This window comes from Macaca mulatta, chromosome 12, assembly GCF_049350105.2.
Source record: "Macaca mulatta isolate MMU2019108-1 chromosome 12, T2T-MMU8v2.0, whole genome shotgun sequence".
Taxonomy (NCBI): Eukaryota; Metazoa; Chordata; class Mammalia; order Primates; family Cercopithecidae; genus Macaca; species Macaca mulatta.
The window spans coordinates 11,528,094-11,552,818 of NC_133417.1; the positions used below are offsets into that span (position 1 = coordinate 11,528,094).

General features: G+C 38.3%; 1 pseudogene across 1 annotated transcript in view; it reads left to right on the plus strand.

The window, feature by feature from the left end:
* LOC144333263 (uncharacterized) overlaps positions 1 to 21,315 on the plus strand; it is a 108,979-nt pseudogene extending 87,664 nt beyond the window's left edge. The window contains exon 2 of the transcript XR_013401822.1: positions 16,757 to 21,315. The product of XR_013401822.1 is annotated as an uncharacterized LOC144333263 (transcript). The remainder of the gene's footprint in view (positions 1 to 16,756) is intronic.
* Positions 21,316 to 24,725: the final 3,410 nt, after the last annotated feature.

A 24,725-nucleotide genomic window follows, 5' to 3' on the forward strand; every position in this document is an offset into this window, starting at 1 on the left:
AGATATGGACCATTTCAACAATATAACTTGGTTTCAGCATTGCCCAGGATTTCCCATGTCCCTTAATGCCTCATATTCACAACTACTTGATGTGTCCTGTATCTCAATTAACGTGACTCAAGCTCAGGCTTTCATGATTTTCATTGTATGTATGAGCTACATTTTAGCTTGAGGTCACTGCTCCTGAACTTGTAAAATAGCTTTATGAATAAAACAGTGTTGAATATACGCAAGGCATATTTCAGGTTGCTATTTTGCTAGTGCACCACATCAAGATGCCTCCTTCATTCTTTTTGATTATTCATTGTTTTCCTTTAAACAAATATTCTCAGTCACATTTCGTGCCCTAAAGTTTCCATCATGGTCACTCTGCCATCACAGAACAATAAGCACAATTGCCCATTAGTTTAACCTCATCATCTCTTTGTTTGAAATCACACTGTAATAAGAAATATTCTTGTGAGAGATCAGCTCACTGCCAGGCTTTCTTTTCTCAAGTTTGCTGCTTACTACTTAGAAAAGTTTTAGCTAGATGTCTATAGATATGTGGAGAGAGATACTCCACATTCATTTCTGTACATCATTCTTTCTCTTCTGCAATTTACTTACTGTTTTACTATCTTGAAGCTTCTGTTTCCTCAAATTTTGAGGTAAGTAGCATCAAATTTAAGTGTAGAGCTTTGATTTTGTGTCTATAAATTCCATGCCACTCACTTTCTCTCATCTCTCACCTTTGTTTTATTTCGTTAAAAAACCTATACATTTTTCCTGGGAAACCTTAGCCATTTAAATTCATGTTCAAAATCAGAATACCATAACCTCTCCCAAAAGCAACATGACAAAATGTATCAAAACTTTTAGTATTGTTTATGACTTTTAATCTAGTACTTCAAAAATAAATGATAGTATATATGCATGACGCAATGTTATTCATGGTTTTTCAAAAAATGTTGAATTGTAAATTTATCACAAAATATTCAACAAATATTGAACTCTACTGCATGACAGTCGCTGTTTCAGTGGTAAGTGAAAAATTGGTAAGAAACTGTATGACAATAGTACAATGATTATTTGTAACTAAATATGAAGGACATGTATCAAAACAGAGAGACCTGGAGAATCTGTAAGTATGCTTTTCATTCTTAATATGTTTTTATATTCTTCATGTTGTACAATGAGTATGTATTATTTTATAATAATAAGAACTCCACCTACTTGTTTCAAAAAGCAGAAAACTTAGCAGTTAATCCCACTTGCTCCATGTACTTGATCAGGAGGTAGAGTAAGGGAGATGATTATTCACAGAATATTACAAATACGGAGCTGACCTCAAGCATAGGTGCTTTCAAACTAATACACACTTGTGGCGATTCTGACACCTAGTGACTGAGTGCCTGCATCGAAATCAGCAGGGGGCTTATATTAAATATATATTCTAAGCTCCAGCCCAAACCCGTATTTAGTCAGACACTTGACATGGGAGCTTGAATTACTCAATGTAATTCAAGTATACACTGAGTATAATAATTTGGTATAATAATTTGGTATTATACCAAAACTTGGCTATTTATAACAAAACATGTTTGTTATCTCACACAGCTTCTGAGGGTCAGGAATTAGCAGTTGTTGGTGGGTGGTTCTGGCTCTGGGCCTCTCATGAGGCTCCAGTCAGAAAGTGCGGTTCTGCAGGACCAGTTTCCAAGATGGCTCCCCAACATGGTTGTTGGCTGGAAGCCTCACTTTCCTCCTGGCTGTTAAAGGAAGCCACAGTTCACCAGCACACAGGCCTCTTGGTAGATTGCTTAACAGCTGGCTACCTCAGAGGGAGTGATTCCTGAGAGAAAGCAAGAGCAAACTACAATGCTTGGTACCCAAGTCACACAGCATCACTTCCAATGAATTTTATTCTTTAGAAACTGTGTTAGGGTTCTCCAGAGGGACAGAACTACTAGGATATATGTATATATGAAAGGGAGTTTATTAGAGAGAATTGGCTCATGCAATTACAAGGTGAAGTCCCACAATAGGTAGTCTGAAAACTGGGGAAGAAAGAAGCCAGTAGTGGCTTAGTCTGAATCTAAAGGCCCCGAAAGCAGGGAAGTCAACAGTGCAGTCTTCAGTCTGTGGCCAAAGGCCCAAGAGCCCCTTGCAAACCACTGGTGTAAGTCCAAGAGTCCAAAGGCAGGAGAACCTGGAGTCTGAGGTCCAAGTGCAGGAGGAGTGCAAGGAAGCACCCAGCACAGGAGAAAGATGAAAGCCAGAAGACTCAGCAAGCCAGCTCATCCCAACTTCTTCTGCCTGCTTTTTCTAGCCTTACCAGCAGCCTTTTGGACAGCACGTACCCATCCACACTGAAAGTGAGATTCCTTTCCCAGTCCACTTACTGGAATGTCAGTCTCCTCTGGCAACAACCTCACAGACACTCCCAGAAACAATACCATTACCTAGACATCCTTTAATCCAACCAAGTTGATACCTAATGTTAACCATCACAAGTTCACCCCTTGTCAACTTGGCACCCATACACATCTCCTGAAAGCATACATAATCTCCAAATAATGACAATAATATGATCATAATTACAGCTAACGTAATACATCTATCCTTCGTACAACTGGAAGTGCAATAATCCTAAATGCTATTACATAAAGTTAACAACACTCGAATGCTGATATGAAGTCAGTAAATGAAGCCAATTACTCAATGTAGTCCACATTCAAGAAGAGGGAAATTAAGCTCCAACTCTTGAAGGAGTCTTAAATAACTTCTGGATTTAAAACCACCACCCCACTGCCTCAGAATCTGTTGCTACAATACAAACTCTTTCTCTCCTAACTCTAATGCACGAGTAGTTTAGAGACAACCGTCACATCTCTCTTCCAGTGCAGTGCCCATCTCTATTTCATCTCTCCATCCTTACTACACAAAGGGTGCCTGGGCACTTACCCATTCCTATTTTAAGACTTCACATTGTTAGGAGGAGGGCCTCATCTCACTAGATGTCCAATTATCTCTTTGAACAGATTTGATTTACAAGGTTTTTTCCCTTCATATTGAGCCAATGTCTATATTGTATAATCCCCTTTTATCACTTCAAATTTTCTATATCTAGACTACATTTTTAAAAAACACACTATGGTTTGTCATCAGGGATTTTATTCTTGTAAGATTTTGGGTGCAGTTTTAAAATCTGCCTAGGTGAGTATCATAAAACACAAGTCTTGATAAATGTGGGATTAGCTGGCAAACGTCTCAGAATAAGATGGAATAGATAAAGATCTAGAAAAAATAAAGCCTGAAATATAGATGGAATGTTTAGAGAAGGGAGTCATGCCTTAAAATTTTTTTAAAAAAGAAAGAAGATTCAAAACACATCCTCAATTTAATTTTTATATATATGAAACATGGTGATAGAAAGTACTGTCAACAGTTCATAACTGAAGAAAAACACATTTCTTCCTCAAGTTTTGCCAAGTGGAGTCATTTAGAGAAAAAGAAAAAAATGCATGTATTAGTCCGTTCTCACATTGCTATGAAAAAATATCCAAGACTATTTAATTTATAAAGGAAAGAGGTTTGACTCTCAGTTCTGCATTGTTGGGGAGGCCTCAGGAAACTTACAACAATGGCTGAAGGCAAAGGAGAAGCGGGCCCCTTCTTTACAGGGTGGCAGGATGCAGTGGGTGAAAGCAGGGAAAATGCCAGACACATATAAAACCATCAGATCTTGTAAGACTCACTCACTATCATGAGAACAGCATGGGGGAAACCACCCCCATGATCTAATTACCTCCACTTGGTCCTGCTCTTGACATGTGGAGATTATAATTCAAGATGAGATTTTGGGTGGGGACACAGCCAAACCATATCAAGGCATGACAGCCAGTATCGCACTGTCCATATAAAAAGGTTTGAGAGAAAAAGGAAGTACTTGAAGGTATAGGAGAAACTTTGAGTAGTAAGCAATGTTTCCTTGTCCCTGATGGATGTGGGGAAAAACAGAGGCACCATCCATTTGTTTCCCTTGAAGTTGGGGTTTGACAACCAGCATATCTGCAAGAAGGAGGCAACTGCATTTCAACCTCTGAACGAAGATACGCTGAACTTCAGTCCATGTGCCTCCTTTTCATTCCTTATGGAGAATGGTGAGATGGACTTGGAAGGAGACATAGCAATTAAGCATAGGGATAACAATATTTTTCTTGGTAAGTGTGGTGTGACAGATGTGGAAGGAATTCCTTGGGATTCTGCAAATCCAGGCTAAATTGTGGAAGAAGCTGCAGCCAGCTGTTGGTTACTCCCCATCATCCCAAAATACTTCCTGGCTAGTGGCACTACGATGTAGGGTAGACATCTGCCATTAGAGAGAGGCAGTGGAGAGGGATGGCAGCTGTGCTCTCAGAACTGACTCATGTCCCATGTCCATGCAGGAGACCATCTAGTTGATGACAACAGCACTTGGAGACAACAGAAAATGTACTGTGCCTTAGTTGCATAACTTCCCCTATGAGCAATGGATTTCTCCTGGTCCATCTCACCAATTATAGGATCATCACAGCTAGGGGGCACCCTATCTGATCTCTTAGAGGAAAATGCTAACAAGGAAGTGACTGAAACTTATACAACTATAAAATCAATGCCAGAAGAGCTGACTGTGGAGGGAAAAAAATCACCCATAGGTACTAAGATGCCACTTACTAGCAATTTTATTTTTTCTCTGCCCTCCTTCTTTCACAAAGTATATTTTGTGCCTTGTGGGTTATTACACTGAGAGCTCTGAATTAGGTAATTTAAAAAAATATATACATACACAAAATTAAACTCTTCCATAAATTGGCAGTTGAGACTGCCAATTTAAAGCTATTAGATCTGAGGGTGAACCTGTGTGATGCTCAGGACAAACTGCTGCTTCCTTGACACCACATATGATTACCAAAATAATGACTGATAATGTTTACTGATTGCTTAAAATGTACCACCACTGTGCTAAGTACTTTGCAAATATTATTTTATCTGAGCTTAATAATTCTATGAAATGACACAGATATCATCCTTCATTTAAAATCACTGGAAACCAAGATACAAAGTGGGGTGCAGGAGCGGTTAAAGCCAGATAGGTAGGCAGTGTCCAGGGTCCTAGGAGGAGAGGCACAATAAGAATTTGAGGGGCCGGGCGCGGTGGCTCAAGCCTGTAATCCCAGCACTTTGGGAGGCCGAGACGGGCGGATCACGAGGTCAGGAGATCAAGACCATCCTGGCTAACACGGTGAAACCCCGTCTCTACTAAAAAATACAAAAAACTAGCCGGGCGAGGTGGCGGGCGCCTGTAGTCCCAGCTACTCGGGAGGCTGAGGCAGGAGAATGGCGTGAACCCGGGAGGCGGAGCTTGCAGTGAGCCGAGATCCGGCCACTGCACTCCAGCCTGGGCGACAGAGCAAGACTCCGTCTCAAAAAAAAAAAAAAAAAAAAAAAAAAGAATTTGAACCCAGGCAGTCTTAGTCCACAGCACAGCTTTAGTCTTTGCTTACTTTATCTTCTTTCACTGGAACTGTAGAATGAAATCAACGCAATTGCCTCTTGTTCAAGTAGGTACTGCCAGTTAAATGACATGCTCTGTTTATTTTTGGAAAAGTAAGTTTTCCTTTCAGCCCTCTAAAAGGAATAGCCACATAAACATCAAAGTTGAACCACTGATTAAAATAAGTGAATGTACTGCTAATTATTTTCTTTCTGAAACAGAAGTGATGGATGCTATATGCTTGGAATTGAATATGGCTCTTAAGACATTGACAGCTTGCATTCATTTTCTTTGCTTAACTTACATAATACATTTCATAATTAAAATATAATGGTGCTTTGCTACTGCACCCCTCAAATCTCACTGCATGCTCTCATTCACTCATTCAATCAATCACTTATTATTAAATATTTATAGCCTCAAGAAGTATCTATTGTGAACAAAACACTATGCAAGATGCTAAGAAGACCAAAAGAACAGATAATAGATTTGATTTTGAATTCACTGACCCATTGATTCTTAAGCTTCCTGAAGATTTAATAGGAACAAGCTGAAGAAGAATGGGGACGAGTCTTCCAGTTAAAGAGAAGCTAAAGAGGAAGGGAAGTATCTCAGGGCATAGTACAACACTGTTATTTCAATTATTCCAGTAAGACTCAGAAACAAAGCTCCATATGAAGATGCTAGGATAGTGGATACAGTCTGAACACTGATGTGCAGAATTTGAATTCCATTTGGAAAGAAATGGGAGTCATTGAAATGTTTTAATTTTATATGTGATGTGATAGATTTGATCTTAAAAATGTGACTTTCATGTACAGTGGTTTACAGTAGATTGTTATATAGGGCAAGAAACCAGTCAGAAGGACATGGCAAATTTAGATTACAAATTATGAAGAGGACTTTAGTGTGATCCAAGATGTAGTAAGAACCAAATTTACCCTCATCACTGTAACAACTAATAAGTGAACAAAATATATAAATCCACCTTTTTGAGGATAATGGGTATAAGATAATGAAGGACAGTGATCACCGTGAGGAGAGAAATTAAGGAAACTGTATGAGTGTGCCATCTTCATGCATTGAGACTTTTTAGGCCATGGTGCAGGAACGGGTAGCCCAGCCAGAGCCCAGCAGGCCCCTTCAGTTGAGAACATGGAATTGCAGCTTTTAACAGAGCAAGGCAGTTAGGTTTCCAGGAAAGAATACTTGAGAAGAGAAAGTTTTTCAAAGAGAAACGTCCAGAGATGTACAAAGAGTCTCATTCACCACATTTTTAGCTAAGTAATGCTTAGTACCTACATTTAAGACTACCTGAGACAAGCACAAGATCCATCTGGATGGATTACAGTCAAGAGTATCCCGTGTGACACAGCATCATGAATAGTGCCAGTTTCTACAGGCTGGACTGTGAAACCTCATGATTCACAGGGCGCTGGGTAGGGCACATAGAAGGGTATTGCCTTAGTCATGAGAAAGAAATACTACAGGTCTGAGAATTGCTCCAGTATCACCTAACAAATTGAATAAGCAAGACCTGAGAGACCCAGCTTTTTCTAGGTAACTTGAATGTATCCTAGAACAAAGCTCAAGACTAATATGAACACAAAAATATCATTCAACATGGTAAAAATCAGAATGCCTGGCAAACAATCAAAGATTATCAGGCATGAAAAGAAGGAAGAAAAAATATAACCCATAGTAAGGATTTAAAAAAAATAAATCAAAACTAACAGAACAGATATAGATTTTAAATTTAGCAAAAAAGTTTTAGAATTTATTAAAATTATATTCAATATATGCATACAACTACTGGCTCAAAAAATTTAGAAACATGAAGAAAATCACACCAAAATCAAATTGTTTAAAACCAATTAAAAGATAAGAAAATATTAAACCTATCAGCAAAAAAGGGCATATTATGTACAAAGGAATGAAGATAAGAGTAATAGCAGATTTTTTATCAGAAACAATGCAACCAAAGATAGTGGAGCACTATCTTTTAAGTACTAAAATAAGGTACTATCAACCTAGAATTCTATACTCAGTGAAAATGTATTTTAAAAATGAGGAGGAACTAATGCCTTTTTGAGACATATAAAAGCTTCAAGAATTCATTACAAACAGACCCTAACTCCATACAAAATGTTAAACATTCTTTAGGCAGTTGAAAAACGAACCAACTGAAAATCTAAATTTACACACAAAAATGAAGAGCACCAGAGATAGTGACTACATGTGTCATAAAAAAAAAAAAAAACATTGCGGTTTCTGTCTTGTTCTTTTGGATTGTTTGTACTGGAAATCCAGTTGATAATGGTGAATCAGTTCACTTGGTGTATAATCATGGGAGGAACTTTGACCTCACACCTATAACCATATAAGCAAGTTGTCCTGGAAGCAGATCCTCCAGGCTCATTCAAGCAATCAAATGACTACAGCTCTGGCTGACATCTTGACAGCAACGTTATGTGAGTGCCTGAACTAGAGACGTTGCAAAATTTTTGACTTTCAGAAAATGAGATAGTAAATGTTTGTTGCTTTAAGAACTACAATAACCAAAACATAAAAAAGACACAATAAAACAAATTCACATGTACTTTAAATTATTCAGCTTTAAAGGATATACTTTACAGATATGTTAGCCCTTGTCTACAAATGCATATAATAGCATTGTCTGTAAGAACAGAAGAATGGAAATAACTGAAATGTCTAAAAATAGGAATTGGTTAAGTAAATTATGGTAAATCCTTAAAATGATGATAAAACCATCAACCACAATATTAGCAAGCAAAATTGAAGCAGAAAAACGTTTGCAGATCTGGCACATATTTAGGTGACATAATCAAATATTAAATGTTCAAGGTGAGGAAAGTGTAGCAGCTAAGGATAACAGCCTTTTCTGTATTTCCCAGTGTCTGTATCATTGTTTCCTACTTTAATTATTGCAACAGCCAGCTATCCCGTCTCTCTGCTCTTAATCTGTCTCTGAAAGTCAATCTCAACCCATTATCAAGAGGGCCTTTTAAAAGAGTAAGTTGAATTTCATCATTCCTCTGTTCAATCCCTCTAAAGACTCACATTTTCACCTGCTCCTTGTTATTTTTCTTGCCTTCTCTACAACTTCTTTTCTCTTGCCCCTGCCTTGACTCATTCTGTTCTTGCTATAAGATGCTGCTTTCTCACTTTTTGATGGGGTTGTTTTTTTTTTCTTGTAAATTTGTTTGAGTTCTTTGTAGGTTCTGGATATTAGCCCTTTGTCAGATGAGTAGATTGCAAAAATTTTCTCCCATTCTGTAGGTTTCCTGTTCACTCTGATGGTAGTTTCTTTTGCTGTGCAGAAGCTCTTTAGTTTAATTAGATCCCATTTGTCAATTTTGGCTTTTGTTGCCGTTGCTTTTGGAGTTTTAGACATGAAGTCCTTGCCCATGCCTATGTCCTGAATGGTATTACCTAGGTTTTCTTCTAGGGTTTTTAAAGGATATGAATAGACATTTCTCAAAAGAGGACATTCATACAGCCAACAGACACATGAAAAAATGCTCATCATCACTGGCCATCAGAGAAATGCAAATCAAAACCACAATGAGATACCATCTCACACCAGTTAGAATGGCGATCATTCAAAAGTCAGGAAACAACAGATGCTGGAGAGGATGTGGAGAAATAGGAACACTTTTACACTGTTGGTGGGATTGTAAACTAGTTCAACCATTATGGAAAACAGTATGGCGATTCCTCAAGGATCTAGAACTAGATGTACCATATGACCCAGCCATCCCATTACTGGGTATATACCCAAAGGATTATAAATCATGCTGCTATAAAGACACATGCACACGTATGTTTATTGCGGCACTATTCACAATAGCAAAGACTTGGAATCAACCGAAATGTCCATCAGTGACAGACTGGATTAAGAAAATGTGGCACATATACACCATGGAATACTATGCAGCCATAAAAAAGGATGAGTTTGTGTCCTTTGTAGGGACATGGATGCAGCTGGAAACCATCATTCTCAGCAAACTATCACAAGAACAGAAAACCAAACACCGCATGTTCTCACTCGTAGGTGGGAACTGAACAATGAGATCAATTGGACTCGGGAAGGGGAACATAACACACTGGGGCCTATCACGGGGAGTGGGGAGGGGGGAGGGATTGCATTGGGAGTTATACCTGATGTAAATGATGAGTTGATGGTTGCTGATGAGTTGATGGGTACAGCACACCAACATGGCACAGGTATACATATGTAGCAAACCTGCACGTTGTGCACATGTACCCTAGAACTTAAATTAAAAAAAAAAAAAATGCTGCTTTCCTCATTGGTCCTCAAGCATAGTAGGAACACTCCTACCTTTGTGAGTTTATCTGAGCTATCTCTCTGCTTGCAATGCTCTTTCCTCAGAGTCACAAAGCTGACTTCCCCACCTGGAAATGTCCATCTGATACCGTGTTCTAAGAATGACTACCTTATATTAATATGGTGACCTGCCTTCCACTATAATTCAGAATTTCCAATCCTATTACCCTTCACTACTTTTCAATTCTTTGTTGCTTGTCATTGCTGAAAAATGTAAAATATCCTTTTTTTTTGTATTTATTGTGTATTACCTATTCCACTCCTACAACATAGGATCTACAAGGAAGAAATTTTGCCTTATTTATGTATGTATGTGTTTGTTTATCTTCGTTGCCGTATCTGATTTTAAAAACCTGCTAAAAAGTAAGGACTTAATGCATATTTTTGTATGAATAACATGTTTTACTTCCAGTCTAATTGCTTAGTGACACTCTATCCACTCACATCATAGATGTCAAACTTCTATTAATTCAGTTAATATTTATGTTGGCTTTTGTGGTGGTGACATAACTGTGTTTCCTCATTCTGAAATTATTTTTCAGTTAGAACCTTATGAAGAAATGATTGGGAATCATTGACAAAGATATTAAAGTTGTGCAACAACTAAAAATTACCTTTGAAATGCAGTATTTCAAAATAGAGTTAAAGCATGGTGAGCAGTTGCACATACAGCACAGATTTTGTAAAAATGAAAATGTATTTGGTTATTCAATGGTGCAATCTTAACTTCAGAAGTAGCTTTGGATTTCGGACCAAGTGATTGGGACAAAGTAGCCCCACATAGGTTGATGGCCCTTAAATAAAAAGGTAATTTCACAAAACCAGTAATGTTTCATAGGCCCCTTCAGAGTTTCCAGATATTATTTATTGCATTCATTATTCTTTTGGTATTATGTTTATTGTGCTAATTAAAATGTAACAACAATCGTATTAAAACATAAAATATGAGGTTCCCCAAAACAGTGAAAATGTATTGAAATTTGAATCTACAAACATAACATTGTGAAGTGGTGGTATTTTATGGAAGACAACATTAGGAGCAGGTAAGAGCTGCATCGGGGACCACACAAACTTGACATCTCTGGAATGAAATTTTTTTGTTTGTTTGTTTGTTTTTGTTTTTTAGGCAGAGTCTCGCTCCGTCGCCCAGGCCGGAGTGCAGTGGCGCGATCTCGGCTCACTGCAAGCTCCACCTCCTGGGTTCACTCCATTCTCCTGCCTCAGCCTACAGGTGCCCGCCACCGTGCCCAGCTAGTTTTTTTGTATTTTTAGTAGAGACAGGGTTTCCCCGTGTTAGCCAGGATGGTCTTGATCTCCTGACCTCGTGATCCGCCCGTCTTGGCCTCCCAAAGTGCTGGGATTACAGGCGTGAGCCACTGGACCCGGCCAAAATGTTATCTTAAAGTGAGAATGTGTGGGCATTCCCACAGGGTACTACCCTACAAAGGAAAGTGAGGAAATGCCTAATTGAGCTTAGAGCCTTATCATTGCCGTTGGTGTTTGTGTTTTTAATTTCTGTATTGATGAAGATTTTGCAATTTTTATTCTGACACAAAAAGTAAAGTCTTAGTGTGATGTTTTATAACTAGTTTGGGGGACTTAACATATTCTTCCATTCTATTGTGCATTTGAGGATTACTGGGCTTCCCTTCTCTGGAAGCTTTTGGAAATTAAATCTTAGCCTGAAGACGCAGATTGTCTTGTGGAATAGCCATGCTTTTGTTCACTCTACTTCAACCACCACTCCTGGTTACCACCACTTCTACTCACTGGCAATCGTCTCTCTGCTATGGGATAGAGAATTTGAAATCTGTAACCTACTGGCACACCAATTCACTGAGTCTGCTTCCTTGTGGGAATTTATGAGGTGTCTATTTTTCTAGAAGACCAAAACAGACGGCACTACCGTTCCTAAGTTGAGTCAGGTCCGTTGGTGTTTGCCATAACAAAAATATTTAAGTACAAATACTTATTGAGTACATTTATTCATGCAACATTTTATACAGTTGACACTCAGACTAAATTTCTCTCTTCACTTGAGTTTATAACCAAGTTTTACACTATAGCTTAAAATGGGAAGTCTACAAAATTCAGGAGTTTAAATTCAAAAAATGAATTTGTAAGCATTCTCAAGTAAAATTTCAAAACTTCATACTTATTTAATTCGTTGGTGTTTCTTTTAAATTTTATAGATAATGTATCTTTTGTTTCTTGTTCATATAAGATGAAGACCCTTCCCCTAATGGGAGTTACTTAGTTACAAACATGGAATTTAGAGTTTCAATGTTTGTTTCTATAGTTAAACGAGTTATATGTAAATTTGTTCAGTAGCTCAAAATGGATTACCTTCATGTTTTGGTTAATATGAAATGCTATGAGAATATTAAATAGTGAAGCTTATAACGATGCTATTAAACAAAGTTTTCTTTTTTGTTTAAAATAAGTTATAACTAAGAATATAACAATTTATATGAGAAGTACATGAATTCAAAATGTCCTAACTTCTTTCCAATATAATACATATGCCACAATCTAATTTATATATTCAGTTGAGTTTTCACAATTTTGTCAGGTTTAACATATGAAAATATTTTAGTATGTTTTAAAGTGTGTAGTGCAATAGGTTGCATGTAATAATAGATCATAAATTTACGTGTAAAATATATGTATTGAGTACTTGTTACAGGTGTTCAGTGCTTTCAAAGGTAATACATGATTCCTGAGTCCATAAGCTGATGAGGAATGTGAACTGCATGTTTGAAGGCAGGTGAAATTGGGAGAAGAATCGTTTTTGTAGAAGGCAAAACTTAAGTAAATGCACAAAGGTTGAGAAACAAAGGGCATGTCGAAAATAACAGAACATGCCCCTAATATAAAGTGTATAGTATGGAGGAGTTAGAGATAAAATCTTTTTTTCACTTCTATTGGTTATTCATTTTGCACTAACCACACATAGTGAGGAAACATTATGCATCAACTGCACATAGTGAGAAAACTGGATTAAATCTAAGTTATATTTGGTGTATGTTCAAGGAATGTCTGGTGGAACTGGGGAGTCATGAAGAGGAGGTGGTGTAGCAGTGAACCAAAAGTCTATCTACTGAAGGGTGTCCCATATGGAGATTCTATCTTGAGAAAGATGGAATCTGACTTATGAAAAGTCTCAACCATCAAGGAAGAATCAAGGCGTTGAGCAGAGCACATTTTCTTTTACATTGTGTGCTTCCCAACCCAACTCGATGATATGCATGAGTGAGTCCTATAAAGCATGATGTGGCACAAAAAACTAAAAAAGAAAATATTTTGCCAACATCAATATTACTTAGAAAAGGAAGAAATGTGTATTAAGTTATCTAACAGAGCATAACACACACACACACACACACACACGAGTGTTATTTCATATTTTTTTAACCACAGACCAGACTACTACGCCAGTATGTGGTGACAGTGCCCAGCAGAATGATGAAAGAACAGATGTAGTGGCATCCAAAGGAGGAGATGGTGGTAGCAAATACATTTTGTGATACCCAGTGGATGAAGTAAGGTGAGTCTGATAAGGCACTGCTGAGTGCCACATAAAGGAGTGGGAGGTCCTGTTGGGGGTATGGTACTTAGCAGATGTGCAATACCCAGTTTATATCCAGAAGTAGTCAGCAAATAGAAAATGTAGCAATCATCAGTGAACCCAGCCAAGAAGCAGTGACGGCTTGAGAAAAAGCAGCTTTGCTTCACCTATATGTTAAGCTAAGATATTTGTTAGTAATACATATTCTGGTACTTCCAAATTAATCAACATATAAGGAAAGAACTACAAGTGAGATTAACATAAAAATTAAAACTATATGTATATATATACACACACACACACACAGTTTGCTGAGGCATGACTGCAATATACAAACAACATATTCACTGAATAAAAAGGAGAACATTTAGATAAAGGCATTACTTATAATCTTACTACCAAGATACACTAATTATTCATACAGATTCCTCTACAGTTGTTCAAAGTATATAAAAAGAGAGGAGAAAAAGAAAAAAAAAACCTCATATTTTAACCTGATTTTGTAACTTATAAGTAGCATGCATAATATCCTAAGTTAGGAAATAGAGACCCTCTCATTTATTTATTATAAATATATCGTAGTCTATTTGCTCTCTAGCTAGCTAGTTAGTTAGCTACTTATTATTTGTGTGTGTGATGGTTAATACTGAGTGTCAACTTGATTGGATTGAAGAATACAAAGTATTGATCCCGGTTGTACCTTTTAGGGTGTTGCCAAAAGAGATGAACATTTGAGTCAGTGGGCCAGGGAAGGCAGATCCACCCTTAATCTGGTGGGCACAATCTCATCAACTGCCAGTGAATATAAAGTAGGTAGAAAAATGTGAAAAGGAGAGAATGGCCTAGCCTCCCAGCCTACATCTTTCACCTGTGCTGGAAGCTTCCTGCTCTCAAACATCAGACTCCAAGTTCTTCAGTTTTGGAACTTGGATTTGCTCTCCTTTCTCCTCAGCTTGCAGATAGCATATTGTGGGGCTCTGTGATTATGTAAGTTAATACTTAGTAAACTCCCCTTTATATATATGTACATAATCTGCCCACTGGGAAGATTTCCCTTCATCACTGTCCTTCAGGATGTCCTTAAAAGGGGCTGTAGTGTTACAGTTGTCCAATTTTGGGTGGACATATCGTGCAAAGCCATCTCTGAACCAGGCCCTAGTCTTCTTTTTCTCTGTCAACTGATCATAGGAAACTCCCCCATGAGGCCATTGGTGCAGGCTGGGGAAGAGAAGGCTTCTACTATATATATAGTATAAGCCTTATATATACATATATGTATACATAACATACATATAACTCACATACACATATATGTATATATACACATATATACACGTGTGTGTATATATACACACACACATAAATGTATATATAAGTTATGTATCCTATTAGCTCTGTCCCTCTAGAGAACCGTGAATAACATGGATTTTGGTATGAGGAGTGGTTCTACAGGAACAGAATATTAAGGATGGAGTTCTTTCATTTGGTTTTGGGATTCCTGGAGTTGGCTGCTTAATATGATTAGACCCCAAAATGCTAAGGACTCTACTTCTAATAGCATGGAGACCTATTAGATAGTCCTTAGATACTGCTAGTCCTTGGTGTGAACTGTTTAGAGAGTTATGCAAAATAAATGCATTTGACACTCCTGATTCACTGCTCATGAGAGACCAGGAGTTTAGTGACTCTATACATAATACCTTTGACCATATGTGGGGAACCAAGCAACATATTGAAGTTGGTTGGTTGCTCCTAAGTTTAGTGGACAAAGTGATGAAAGAAAAGGATGAACTCAGAGATTCTGTCTCCAGGCTTCAGAAGCAGATACTTAGCCTCAAATCTGCTGATGTTACCCTAAGTGAGAGGCTTATCTCCTGCAGAGAAGTAGCTGAAATTGTGGAAAAACAGACACAGATTCTTATGCTAATGGGTGACCTGCAACAAAAGATGCATGCACAGGCTTGCCAGGTATCAACTGTTGAAGTGAGTACATTAATTGGGAAAGAACGGGACTCGGCAACTTGGAATGGGATGTGGAGGAGGACCCTGATGAAGCTGGGGGCACTGAGTTTATAAAATCTGATGAAATTTTTTGCCAGAAGGAACATCTTCCCCATCCCCAGTAGTGGAAACATTCCCTCCTTGACCCATGCTGCCATTAGACTTTCCACCCCTCTGTCTGAGAAGATAAACCCTGCACTGCCTGAGGCAACAGTGATGGCCTTCCCAGAGGCAGCTGCCAGACAAAATAATGTTGATTCTCCTCAGGAGCCATACTCAACACCCCTGTTTACTTCTAGACCTATAACTAAAGTCCCAGTGGGTCCCTGGAGGTGAGGTTGATAGGAGGTACACTACACTCAAAAAGAACTGTTTGAGTTCTCTAATCTATAAAAACAGAAATCTGGAAAACAGTCATGGGAATGGATATTAAGGGTATGGGATAATGATGGAAGAAACAGAGTTGGATCAGGCTGAATTTATTGATTTGACCCCACTAAGTAGGGACACTGTGTTTAATGTTGCAGCTCAGGGAATTAAAAAAGGTTCTAATAGTTTTTTTGCTTGGTTAGTTGAAATATGAATTAAAAGATGGCCCAATGTGAGTGAGCTGATCTCCTTGGTTTAATGTAGAAGAAGGGATCCAAAGGCTTAGGAAGACTGGGATAGTGGAGTGGATTAGTCACTTTAGACCTACTAATCCCAGCTGGGAGGGTCCAGAAGATATATCCTTGACCAATGTCATGCAAAATAGATTTGTGAGGGCAATACCTGTATCTTTGAAGGGTCCTGTAATTGCTGTTCTCTGTCAGATCTCACAATGGGAACCACAGTCACTCAAATACAAAGCTTAAATACAGTGGGAGTAATTGGATCCCGAGGTAGCAGGGGCCAAGGGGTGGCAATAAACCATCAAGGACAAGGTGAGCATAGCTACCATAATGGACAGCAGAGGCAACATGGCAATAAGAATAGCCTGACTCATGTAGCTCTGGTATTGACTGATTAGTCATGGTGTTCCTAGAAGTGAAATTGATAGGAAGCCTACTGCATTTCTACTTAATTTATGCAAGCGGAAAACTTCTAGGTCAAATGGACAAATACTAATCTGAATTATGAAATCAGAGAATGATGGCACCTCAATCAATTTCCAGACCTGAGCCAGTTTATAGATCCAGAACTTCTTGAATGAAGGGGAGGCCAGGTTCCCTTGAGAAAGGACCGCACTATATTACTGACAATTTATGTAGTGAATCTTTCTCCCATTCATCTCCAAGAAGACCTCTAGCCTTTTACCAAGGTAACTGTGCACTGGGGAAAGGAAAATGATCAGACATTTCAGGGACTACCAGACACTAGCTCAGAGCTGACACTGATTCCAGGGAACCCAAACCATCACTGTGGTACTCCAATTAAAGAAGGGGCTTATGGAGATGAGGTAATTAATGCAGCTTTAGCTCAGGTCAAACTTACAGTGGGTCCAGTGGGTCCCCAGACTCATTCTGTGGTCATTTCCCCAATGCCAGAATGCATAATTGGTATATACATACTTAGCAGCTGGCAGAACCCCCACATTGGCTACCTGACTGGTAGGATGAAGACTATTAGGGTGGGAAAGGCCAAATGGGAACCATTAGAGCTGCCTCTACCTAGAAAAATAGTAAATGAAAAACAATATTGCATCCCTGGAGGGACTGCAATGATTAGTGCCACCATCAAGGACTTGAAAGACACAGGAGTGGTGATTCTCACCACATCCCCGTTCAACTCTCCCATTTGGCTTGTGCAGAAGACAGATGGATCTTGGAGAATGACAGTGGATTACTGTAAGCTTAACCAAGTGGTGACTCTAATTGCAGCTGATGCACCAGGTGTAGTTTCATTGCTTGAGAAAATTAATACATCTCATGGTACCTGGTGTATAGCCATTGACTTGGAAAATGCCTTTTTCTCCATTCCTTTCCATAAGGCCCACCAGAAGCAATTTGCCTTCAGCTGGCAGGGCCAGCAATGTACCTTTACTGTCCTACCTCAGGGATATATCAACTCTCTGGCTTTGTTTCATAATCATATTTGGAGGGACCTTAATCACTTTTCACTTCTGCAAGACATCACACTGGTCCATTACATTGACGACATTATGCTGATTGGATCCAGTGAGCAAGAATTAGTAAACACACTGGATTTATTGGTGAGACATCTGCATGCCAGTGGCTGGGAAATAAAATTGACTAAAATTCAGGGATCTTTTACCTCAGTGAAATTTCTAGGTGACCAATGGCTGGGGTCTGTCAAGATACTCCTTCTAAGGTGAAGGATAAGTTGCAGCACTTGGCCCTTCTTACAATCAAAGGAGAGGCACAATGTCTAGTGGGCCTATTTGGATTTTGGAGGTAACACATTCCTTATTTGGGTGTGAAGCTCTGGCTCATTTATCAAGTGACCCAAAAGGCTGCCACTTGTGAGTGGGGTCCAGAACAGGAGATGGCTCTGCAACAGGTCCAGGCTTCTGTGCAAGCTGCTCTGTTACTTGGGCCATATGATCCAGCAGATCCAATGGTGCTTGAGGTGTCCGTGGCAGATAGGGATGCTGTTTAGAGCCTTGGGCAGGACCCATAGGTGAATCACAGCAGAGGCCCCTAGAATTTTAGAACAAGGTCCTGCCATCTTCTGCAGATAACTGCTTTTCTTTTGAGAGACAGCTCTTGGCCTGTTACTGGGCTTTGGTTGAAACTGAACGTTTAACTATGGGTCATTAAGTCACCATGTGACCTCAACTGCCTGTCATGAACTGGGTACTTTCTGATCCATCTAGCCATAAAGTGGAGCATGCACAGCAGCATTCCACCATCAAATGGAAGTGATATATACGTGATTGGGCTCTAGTAGGTCCTGAGGACATAAGTAAGTTACATGACGAAGTGGCTCAATTGCCCAGTCTCTACTCCTGCCACCCTGCCTTCTCTTCCCCAGCCTGCACCAATGGCCTCATGGGGAGTTTCCTATAATCAGAGGAAGAGCACCCTAGGGCCTGATTCAGAGATAGCTCTGCACAACATGGCCACCTGAAAGTGGCCAGCTGCAGCACTACAACCCCTTTTTGGACATGCCTGAAGGACAGAGGCGAAGGGAAGTCTTCCCAATCGGCAGAACTTCGAGCAGTGTACCTGGTTGTGCACTTTGCATGGAAGGGGAAATGGCCAGATGTGCAATTGTATACTGATTCAAGGACTGTAGCCAGTGGTTTGGCTCGACGGTCAGGGATTTAGAGGAAGCATGATTGTAAAATGGGTGACAAATAAATTTGGGGAAGAGGTATGTGGATGGACCTCTCTAAATGGTAAAAAACTGTGAAGATATCTGTATCCCATGTGAGTTCTCAGCAACAGGTGACCTCAGCAGAGGAGGATTTTAATAATCAAGTGGATAGGATGACCCGTTCTGTGGATACCACTCAGCTCTTTCCCCAGCCACCACGTCATCGTCCAATGGGCCCATGAAAAAAGCGGCCGTGGTGGCAGAGATGGAGGCTATGCATGGGCTCAGCAATATGGACTTCCACTCACCAAGACTGACCTTGCGACGGTCACTGCTGAGTACCCAAACTGCCAGCAGCAGAGACCAACTAATCCCTCGATATGACACCATACCTCAGGGCGATCAGCCAGCTACCCGGCAGCAGGTTGATTATACTGGACATCTTCCATCATGGAAAGAGCAGAGATTTGTCCTCCCTGGAATAGACACTTACTCCGGATATGGGTTAGCCTACACTGAACGCAATGCTTCTGCCAAGACTACCATCCGTGGACTCACAGAATGCCTTTTCCATCATCATGGTATTCCACACAGCATTGCCTCTGAGCAAGGCACTCAACTTTACTGCTAAAGAAGTGAGCAGTGGCCTCATGATCATGAAATTCACTGGTCTTACTATGTTCCCTATCATCTTGAAGCAGCTAGATTGAGAGAACATTGCAATGGCCTTTTAAAGTCACTATTACAACAACAACTAGGTGACAATACTTTGCAGGGCTGGGGCAAAGTTCTCCAGAAGGCCATGTATGTGCTGAATCAGCATTCAATATATGGTACTGCTTCTCCCATAGCCAGGATTCACAGGTCCAGGAATCAAGGGGTGGAAGTGGAAGTGGCACCACTCACCGTTACCCCTAGTGATCCACTAGCACAATTTTTGCTTCCTGTTCCTGCGACATTATGTTCTGCTGGCCTAGAGGTCTTAGTTTCCTAGGGAGGTACTCTGCCACCAGGAGACACAACAACTCCATTGAACTGGAAGTTAAGATTGCCACCTGGATACTTTGAGCTCCTCCTACCTTTAAGTCAACAAGCTAAGAAGGGAATTACAGTGTTGGCTGTGGTGATTGACCTGGACTATCATGATGAAATCAATCTACTACTCCGCAATGGAGGTAATGAAGAGTATGCATGGAATACAGGACATCCATTAGGGTGTCAGTATTACCATGCTCTGTGATTAAGGTCAATGGGAAACTACAACGGCCCAAACCCAGCAGGACTACAAATGGCCCAGACCCCTCAGGAATGAAGGTTTGGGTCACTCCACCAGGAAAAATACCACGGCCTGCTGAAGTGCTTGCTGAAGGCAAAGGGAATACAGAATGAGTAGTGGAAGAAGGTAGTCATCAATACAACCATGTGACGAGCTGCAGAAATGGAAATGGTTTCATCATATTGGCCAGGCTGGTCTCAAACTCCTGACCTCGTTATCTGCCCACCTCGGCCTCCCAAAGTGCTGGGATTCCAGGCGTGAGCCACGGCGCCTGGCCTGTTCTTTTTTATTTGCAGTCTTCGAATGCCATGCTGGAATTGCTAAGTATTTGTTTGATGATTTGTCTCTTATAATAGACATTTATTTTAGGGGAGCTTTTGGCCAATGTTCAGGAAAATTTCCTTTTCCTTTCCAGAGCAAAATCAATGAATAAGTTTCACATAATATAGTAAGTGGATCTTTCTGATATCTCTATTTATTGTATTAAGACAATATTGAAATATGATCGTGTATTACATGTTTCTCAGACTTCTGGTCAAAGCTCACAGGAGCAGTTGACTGAAAGAAATGCATTCAGTCCCATGGACATGATCTGGCTGATGCCACTAGAGATGATTGGCAGTGGTCCCTAGTAATGTAAGTCTGTTTTACTACAAAGTATCAATTCTTGGAAAATTCTCATTACAAAGAGCAAGGCATAAAAATCAAATAACAATTTATGCATCTTACTGTAAATTATTTAAATTATTCTATGAAAAAGCAACAGCCTAAATTGTGCTCTTCTAGTGACAGATGAAGAAACATTGTCACACAGCAAAAAGCGAAATCCTTGACCCACTGAAACAAGGTCACTCAAGAACCCCCTAGCAAAACAATACAGGTCACTATACTCAACATGCATATTCCTTTTGGTTTTATTAAAAATTTTAAATATGTTTGTTTCTATTATTCATTTTCACAATCCATGTGGTTCAAAGATAATTGAAAAACTGGACTCCATTTTTAGGTTCAACAAGTCAGAATCAAAAAGAAAGAAAAGAAAAAAGTATTACAACTTATCTTGCTAGTTCTTCATTTAGATAAATTAGGCCTGTGGTTGTAATTTAAACCACAACCTCAAGGAAAGACTGTTAATAGTTTCTTGAAAAGTACTTTAGGTATAGGAGAGAGATGGGAGAATTCTAAGCAAATGGTGGCAGCAAAGTAGTTTTGGAATCTCCCTGAATCCTATCTTCCCCAAATTAATGAAGAAACCAGAAAATTAGAACTAAAATTTAGAGATAGCATCACAAAGCAAACAAAACACTGTATTATGCCCCATGAACCCCAAAATAAGAGAAGATGATGGCTCACCATAGCTGCACAATCTTCATGGCATAGAAATTGTGTGGGAGGGAGTGGAGGAAAGTCTAAGAGATATGCTACAGCCCTCAGAGCTCCTAAACCCCTAACTAGCAGTCTGTATACAAACTAACCACAAAAGAAATGCTACAAAGGCTGTCTCATGCCTTTCATCCCAGCACTTTGGGAGGCCAAGGTGGGAGGATCACCTGAGGTCAGTAGTTCAAGACCAGCCTGGGCCTGGCCAACATGGTGAAATCTCGTCTCTACAAAAAATACAAAAATTAGCCTGGCATGATGGCGGGTGCCTGTAGTCCCAGCTACTCAGGAGGCTGAGGCAGGAGGATTGCTTGAACCCGGGGGAAAGTTGCAGTGAGCTGAGACTGCACTATTGCACTCCAGCCTGGGTGACAAAGTGAGACTCTTGTCTCAAAAAAAAAAAAAAAAAGAGAGAGAGAGAGAGAGAGAGAAACACTACATGCAAAGGAAAGAGAAGATCCTCCTAAAAGTGAAGGAGAAGAGGGAGAAAACAGAAAGTAATATTTTTATCACTTCATGAAAACAACAGAAGAGGGAAATTTAAAGATGTTAAGCTAGAAGTTATCTTGGCCCAATTCTTCCTAAATGTGCAAGAAAACAGATAACTTAAAATGAATTTCAGACAATATTCTGTTCTTTGACTTTTACTCAAAGTTATCATAAGAAAAAAAAGGCAGAGTAATTTTCCCACTGATAAAAGCAATCTAAAATGATAGATGAAAATTGTAATCTAATATTTCAAATGTAGCTAAATAAGATGAAGGAAATGACAGAAGCTACAGAAAGACCAAACAAATCAGAATTAGAAAAAAAAATTCTCAAAAAAAAGAAAGCTAAAAAAGTCAGAAAATAATAATTGTATTAAGAAATGAAGACTAAAATACAAGTATCATTTCAACATAGAAGATGCCTTAGAAGAAATTGAAAAAGCAAAAGAGGAGGCTTTTATAAAAATTAAAAAATGAAAAAAAGCAATAAATTTAGAAAATGTACAAATATATTTTAATGCTATAATTAAGAAAACTTTCTGGCAATTTAGTGGAAAAATTTACACTAAAATGTTATACCACATTTCTTAGAATTTCAACCCCAAAAAATCAAAGTCAGGATATGTTTTTCTGAAATTATTTAAGCTTGAGGAGAGGAAAAAACTTGTCTTCAGACATTTCTACAGCAATGCTTTGCGCTAGAAGACAGTACATTATACAAGTTAATGTACTCAATGACCAGAAATGTGAGTCAAAGATTTTATATCTCACAAATGGATCTTCACATATAAAGGAAACAGAAAAAAAATGGCTGAACACACAAAAGCTTAGAAAATGTGTTTGCTGTAATATTGCCAAAGAATCTACTAAAAAACAAACTGGGGCAACAAAGATGACAGTGGTGATATTGGCATAAGGACTTGCACCGAGCATTAAATGGGTAACATTCTACAGTAATAAAATTAAATTGTAATTGTAATGGATCCAGAACATTTAATGGCTACATGTCTTTACAATGTAAAAGTAATAGGGGAACGGGTATTGGGGAAGAGTATATGAAAACATAAATAAGCTCCAGATCACTTTACAGGAAATAGCTGGGAATAATGAGATATTACTTGAAATTAGTTATCGAGGAAGAGGGATGGGGAAGAGAAGTTATTAGCTAATAAGAAAGGGTATCAGCTAATCTTATTCACAGTAGAAAACCCAAGGAATATAGCACCTTCCCCCACAAAAGAGAGAACCCACAGTTATTCTTCAATAGTATTCAATATAACAGCAATCATGAGCATAAAATAAAAACAAAAAGCCTTTTCAATATCAACAGTCAAACCAAAAATGAACATTAGGAGGTAGACCACAGAATGGAGGGCTATATAAATAAAACACACTCACACAACCACACATACACACCCCACATCACATTATATGATACAATTCTAGACAACTAAAGCTAAATTTTGCAAATGTGCTTAATCACTTTTAAAGAGAAAGTGTAAACATTTTCATATTCACTAACAAAGCAAAATTCAACATTACACATTAGGAATAAAAAAAGAAATTCATAAAGATTTTAAAAATAAGCAAGCCATAACAGGCAAATACAAATAAAAACAAAAAAAAATCACAATATTGATATCTGTCAACATTGTATAATTAAGACTAGAAAGCATTAAAGAAGATATAAAAGGTGATATAATAAGGCTAAAGTCTATAGTTTACCATGAATACCAGTTATTCATACTTGTGAATACAATTAAAACAGTGATAGTTCTCATAATAAAAACATGTATGGAGAACAAGAAATCAAAACTTACTGGGAAACTTTAAAACACCTTTTTCAGTTTCAGGCAGATGCAATGTTAAAAAAAATTAGAAAGATCATAGAAAACCTAAATTATATAATCAGTAATATTTTATACATGTTAAAAGTCTGGTAACATCAAATAAACTGGAATCCAATAACTTTTCAAAAAAAAAACTTCCAAACTTTTAGGCTAGAAATTCAAAGTGCCATTATATAACTTTTGAATCAATCAGACAACTGAAGAAAATAGTGTAATTAATACATAAGTCCAAAATATGACTTTTAAAATAAATTGACAAAACAAAAAAACACTATTTAAACTAATCAAGAAAAAGCTCACATACAAAATTATGATATGCCCATAAAAAATAACCATCAAAACACAAGAAATTTTAACTCATTAAGAGAGTAGGTAGCACAACTGTATTCAAGTATAAAAATTGAAATCAAGTAAATTTTAAAAGAATAACACTTTCAAAATCTGATTCTATAAAGAGAAAGTTACTATTTATGAAGTCACACCATCACAACCCTAGGCCCAAATAATTTCACAAGCAAATGCTACAAACCTTTGATAGACAACCCAGTGAAACCATTAGAATTATCTACCACTATGTGGTCTTTAAAAAAAGAAAAAAAGGAAAAACATCCAAAATCATTCTATCAGGTGAGTACTAATATACTTTCAAATCTGGAGAAAAAAAAAAAAAAAAAAAAAACCACCAGAAAAAAGATGGTTAAAATTTAATCTTGCTTATGGACAATTTTGAAAATTCTTAACAAAGACTAAAAAAAAATCCAACAGCAAATTAAATATTTTATCCATCATAACAAAAGATTCATTCCAGAATTTCAAGAATGGTTCAATATTAGAAAATCGATTACACAATTCTATTTAAATTTCACAGATGCAGAAAATGCTTTTTTAAAAAGGGTAACACATAGTTATGTTAATACATAGCTATGTTAAAATCTCTCAGTATACTAAGGTTCAGATATAATGGCATACCATTTTATAGATCAAGAAATTGAGTGGGATAAGTAGGCTATTGTAAAG